The sequence below is a fragment of the Lepidochelys olivacea genome (genome assembly GCF_965140295.1).
Source record: "Lepidochelys olivacea isolate rLepOli2 genome assembly, chromosome: 14".
In the NCBI taxonomy this organism is placed as follows: domain Eukaryota; kingdom Metazoa; phylum Chordata; order Testudines; family Cheloniidae; genus Lepidochelys; species Lepidochelys olivacea.
The window spans coordinates 45,650,914-45,656,971 of NC_140424.1; positions in this window are offsets into that span (position 1 = coordinate 45,650,914).

Genomic DNA, 6,058 nt, shown 5'->3' on the forward strand with positions numbered 1-6,058 from the left:
CGTGGTGATTCCCTGTTCTGCCCATTCCCTCTGGGCACCTGGCATTGGCCACTGTCGGAAGGCAGGACACTGGGCTGGCTGGACCTTTGGTCTGACCCATTATGGCCGTTCTTATGTTATCTGGAACCCCAGACTGTGGCCCTGTAGTCTGGGCGGCCTGCACAGACCCCGACTGAGATCAGGGCCCCGTGGTGCCGGGCGCTCCGCAGACCCCCCCATTGAGCCGTGTGCTGTATGCACAGATGGGGAAACGGAGGCACTGAGAGGTTCAGTGATCTGCCCAAGGTTGCACACAGAGTTTGTGGCAGAGCCAGGCAGTGAACCCAGGAGTCTTGAGCCCCAGGCCTGTAGCTTCGCCACCGACCATCCTGTTCCTGGGCCACATTCCCAGAAAGGCTCCTGCTGCCTTGTGGGGAAGAACTGGAAGCCTCCAGGGCGCCGTGTGTGGCTGGGCTGGGCTGAGGGGAGCCGGGGTCCGAGCCCGACGGCAGGTCCCATCCAGCAGCTGAGTCTGAGGGTCCAAGGGAAAATGTTCCTGCTTTGCACTGAGGAGCCCCTGGGGCAGTTCCCCCCTCCCCCCGTCTTGCCCCACCCTGGGGCCGGTGCTGCGGACGAGGGGTTCCAGGGTGATCCAGGCCAATGGCTCCCTATCCCCATAGGCCTGGTTCCCCCCGCCCGGCACCTTGTACTGCCCGTGGTACCTCTCCAGCCCGGGCATTGACACCCCCCAGCTGGCATTGCCCACCGCTCTGCCCGGGCCAGCCGCAGGGCGACAGTGGGTGAACCAGGCCCCGTGTGATGGCTGGGCAGGATCAGAGACACCAGGTTCCCGCATCTCACCTGGGAGTCCGGCCAGAGACCCCCCGCCCCTGGGTCAGGCTGCAGCACGGCCTGAAAGCAGCAACCGAGGCAGGAACAGCACCATGGGGGGAAGGGAGGTTTGTGACCATATGATTTGTGTCAGCAGCTACAGAGTGGGGCCCAGTGGGTCAGAGCGGAGGGGCTGGGAGCCAGGACTCCTGGGTTCTGTCCCCAGGTTTGCTGCTGAGTCAGAGTGTGAGCAGAGTCAGCTCCCTTTCCCCTCTGTGCAATGGGGACAACCCCCTCCCCCCCGGGCTGGGACCCCCCATGCTGACTGTGCACCCAGCCCCTCTGGGGGGAGGCAGCCCCAGGTGGGCAGAGGCCAAAGCAGCCCCCTGGGAACAGAGCCAGCTTGGTGTTGTGATGCCACCCCGGCCACAACAATCCGCCTGCTCAGGCTGGGCCCTTCGCCCGCTGCGGGACGTTGGCTGGAGATCCCCCCCTGGGCTGTGAATCATTCGGCCGTCAGTGTCACAGCATTGGGGGCGGGGGGGAGGAGTGCCAGGGAACCCCCCCCCCAATAGCACCCATCCAGGCCCGGCGGCGTTTCCATCCCAGCCATCGCGTGCGCCCCGGGACCTTGGCTGTGCTAACCCTGCCCTGTGTTTACCGGGGCACAAGCAGATTCCTGCCTCTGCCCCTGGCCCTGCTCCAGCCGAGCGGTGACCCTGCCAGGGCCGGATCACGGTGCCGGCGCTGAAGGTCTGTGCCTCGGGCCCTGGCAGCGAGTAAAGCCGGCAGCGTCCAGCCTTGCCGGCCGCACAGACACACTGAGAACATGACTCGTGTGTCACTGACGCAGTGACGCTGCCTGAGTCTGCAGAGAGCCTGAACCCATCACTCCAAGAGGGAGGAGCTGCCCTGAGTGTGCCCAGTGATGCGTGAGTGTGCAGAGAGCCGGAGCCAAGCGCTATGAGAAGGGGCAGCTGCCCCGTGTGTGATCCAGGCAGTGATGCTGCCTGGGTCTGCAGAGAGCCTGAGTCCAATGCTGGGGAGGGGCGGGGAGTTGCCCTGAGTGTAACTGGGGTAGCCAGGCGAAGGAAGGATTATTATCCCATTTTACAGAGGGGGGCCTGAGGCCCACAGGCTCGAATTTTCAGAGGAACCCAAGGGGCTTAGGCACCCCCTTCCCACTGAGTTTCTCTCAGCCAGACAGATTCAATGATTGGCCCCGGAGGGAACCGAACCCAGGTCTCCTGAGCCGTAACCATACACCCGGCAGCCCGGGCTGTGTGCCCCATGGTAACGCAGCTCAGCCGCTCCCTGTGGGGCGTGGGCACAGCAGCCCTGGGCTGGGGCACAAACCAGGGAGGCCTGTCCTTTGGGAACGGCCGTGGGGGTGAGGGGCTTTGCCTGCATTCATAGCCCCCCCACCCCTGGCAGTTTAAGGCCTGGGGCAGCTGCTGCAGCTCCCGTTGGCAGGTCTGAGCGAGCCACGGGCTGAGACGCAGGGGAGAGCCGCGAACGTGCCCCGGTGTGTGTGGGGTGAGATCCAGGCGTGGGTGAGGCTGGGTGGAGCCGGCTGGAAAGTCCTGTCTCACGGCAGCGTCAGGGCTCAGCTCAGTCCAGGCCACCTCCTTACAGAGTGTGGGGCACCCCACACATTAGCTGTGCCCCACATTACAACAAAAACCTGATAGCACCTCTGAGAACAATGGGGCAGGGGACACAGACAGATTCCCAGGCTGGACGGTGGGGGAGATCAAGGAAGTACAGAGCTGGGAGAGAACCCAGGCGTCCTGGCTCCCAGCCCCGGCTCTCGAGGAAGGCTGGCAGGGCTCCAGCTACCCAGCTCCGTGGGCGGTGCCCGGAGCCCCGGGGCGGCCTTTGCCCCGCACACACCGTGCGGCCCTGTGCCCGGAGCGGCCTTTGCCCCGCACACACCGTGCGGCCCTGTGCCCGGAGCGGCCTTTGCCCCGCACACACCGTGCGGCCCTGTGCCCGGGCACGCGGCCGCGCTCTGCCGGCTGGGCTGAGTCACTGGAAAGTCCCTCGGTGCCACCACGCCCCGGCTCACTGCCCGAGGCTCCACTGCCCCCTGCCGGCCGCATGCCGCCCCCTGCCAGGATCTCGGCTGGTTTCCGAGAAATCACCTGGGCACAGGAGGGGCGGATGGAGCCGGCCACGAGGGCAGAAGGAGCGTGACCCCCTGACCCCCGCTGGGGGGAACCAAATAGCCCAAGTTTATAGGGACAGGCCTGCGATTCGGGGCTTTGTCTGACCCTATCACCCCCGCCCGCCCCCCAGCCTGAGTTTTCACACACTTGCTGTCTGGTCACCCTGCCCCCTGCCGGCCAAGGACCCACACAACCCGCTGTGGGGTGTTCCTCCAGGAGCAGCTGGGCCGGAGAGACGGAGCGCCCCCCACTGCCCGCCGCAGGCCATGCAGCAATCTCGGGCCCTCAGCCCCATGGCACAGACCCCAGCCTGGCCCCCAGTGTGTTACCGGTTGTGATGATGTGAGGGGGGGGGGGAGTGTTGACCTGGGAATGTGCCCTGGGGAGGGGAGACCTGAGAGCCTGTCCCCTGAGCCAGGAGGGGGAGGGGGAGGTAACACCTCTGCCCGGGAATGTGGATGGAGGCTGCAGCAGGGAACCTGCTGGGGGGGTTAGTTTCAGTTTGGGGCTGGGGGGAGGAACACAGGGAACCCCAGGGCTGGGGTCTAAGCTCCCTGCTCCCCCAGAAGGACGTGACTGAGGGGTCCTGGTTGTACCCACAAGCTCTGTTGGGGGCTGTGTTCCTGTCGTCCAATAAACCCTCTGTTTTACTGGCTGGCTGAGAGTCTCAGGGGATCCCAGGAAGAGGGGGGCAGGGCCTGGACTCCCCCACACTCCGTGACACCCCGACAAACCAGAACCGACCCCCGTGAGCCCCACAGCCGGGCCGGCCGGCTGACCGGGGTGCGCAGCGCCGAGCACAACGGGGCCACGAGCGCGGGATGTAATCCCCGCCCGGCACCGACCGGACCCCAGCTCCAGTCCGGACGGAGAGCGCAGCAGGGCTGACGCCCCCCCCCGTCCCGGGCGGAGCCCCCGGAGCAGCCCCCGGGCGGCCGCAGCCCCCAGCATCAGCGCCATCGCCGCCCGCTCTGCGCCGCTGCCCGGGCGGAAGCGGGCCCCCTCTCGCCGTCCCGGGCTCGCGCTGTCCCCTCCAATAGCCGCCCGCAGACCTGCCGCGTCACCGGTCGCTGGGCAGAGCCCGGCCGGGCAGGCTGCGGAGGCGAAAGCGAAACCAGATGAGCGCAGAGGGGAATCCAGGCAGCGCCCCGCCCCCACCCAAGGCCCCGCCCCCTGGGCAGCGCCCCGCCCCCACCCAAGGCCCCGCCCCCTGGGCAGCGCCCCGCCCCCACCCAAGGCCCCGCCCCCTGGGACCTCCCCATCTTTGCCTTGCCCAGCCTTCAGGCTGCTCTTGGGTCCCAGCCCCCAGCCGGGAGAGAACCCAGGAGTCCGGGCTCCCAGCCCCCCCTGCTCTAACCCACCAGTCCCCCCCCCCGGAGCCGGGAGAGAACCCAGGAGTCCGGGCTCCCAGCCCCCCCAGCGGGAGAGAACCCAGGAGTCCGGGCTCCCAGCCCCCCCAGTCCCCCCCCCCCGAGCCGGGAGAGAACCCAGGAGTCCGGGCTCCCAGCCCCCCCCAGCGGGAGAGAACCCAGGAGTCCGGGCTCCCAGCCCCCCCAGTCCCCCCCCCGAGCTGGGAGAGAACCCAGGAGTCCGGGCTCTCAGCCCCCCCAGCGGGAGAGAACCCAGGAGTCCGGGCTCCCAGCCCCCCCTGCTCTAACCCACCAGTCCCCCCCCCGAGCCGGGAGAGAACCCAGGAGTCCGGGCTCCCAGCCCCCCCTGCTCTAACCCACCAGTCCCCCCCCCCAGCCGGGAGAGAACCCAGGAGTCCGGGCTCCCAGCCCCCCCAAGCCGGGAGAGAACCCAGGAGTCCGGGCTCCCAGCCCCCCCAGCGGGAGAGAACCCAGGAGTCCGGGCTCCCAGTTCCCCCTCCCCAGCGGGAGAGAACCCAGGAGTCCGGGCTCCCAGCCCCCCCTGCTCTAACCCACCAGTCCCCCCCCCCCAGCCGGGAGAGAACCCAGGAGTCCGGGCTCCCAGCCCCCCCGAGCCGGGAGAGAACCCAGGAGTCCGGGCGCGGGCGGGAAGCGGGGTCCCAGCTCCCCCGGTTTCTTTCCCTTGCCAGGCCCGGGGCTGTTGACCCCGTTTCCGGGAGCAGCTCGGGGCCTGGCCCCGCCCCCTGGCCCCGCCCCGCGGCCGTTAGAGCCCAACGGCCGGCTGGGCCGCGCGCGCCCGCGACTTGGCGGCTGCCGCAGGCGCCGTTCGAATCCCCACCCTCTCTCCCCATTGGTAGAGAGCGGACACGCCCCTAGGCGCCCGATTGGTAGGAGCGAGGCGAGACCCGCCTCTTCGAGCAGCTAGGCCACCGCCCCCCCCCCCGCTCTTCATTGAAGGAGCCAGCCCCTTTGCCCTAGTTTCCCCTGGGTGGAGGGGGGGGTCCCGCCTTCGTCTCTCCCCATTGGCTGGCCGCCTGGGGGGCGGGGCCGTGCGCCGGCTCGCGGCACGTGGCTCGGACGCCCCCTGCCGGCCGGCCGCACGCCGCCCCCAGGAATCTGTCCGGCCAGAATTGGCAACCCCGGGTCTGACACAGGGAGGCCGGGGACACCAGGCTGTCCTGTCTGGAGCACTCTGCAGCCCTAAAACACGGTGCCCGGCGTTCTGCAGCGCTTCTACTTCGCTGTTAAAGTCTATTCTAGGATGTTAAAATTGACACAGTGTAATGGATGATCCTGTGGAACTCCCTGCCACATGATTTAAAAGGCAAGAGCTAAGAAGGATACCGAACAAGTCGGAACATTTCTATCGAATGCTGCAATGTCTGAGCACCTCACAGTCCTTTTATCCTCATGCCCCCTTGGCAACAGGGAAAGGCTATTATCCTGATGGGGAAACTGAGGCCTAGAGAGACCAGAGTCACCCAGGAAGTGTGTGGCAGAGCCAGGTCTCCCAGGCTAGCACCCTAACCACTGGAATGCCACAGGCATACTCAGAACAACCAGCTGTATGCTGGGATTCAAAGATATCAGAGAGATAAATCCCTAGCTCCAGGGCACAAGCCAGTGAGTAACTGAGGGGGTGGAGGTGTGGGGAGCACAGACTGATTCAGCGGGGACTGATTCACAGACTGATCCACCCTGGGCCCCCCA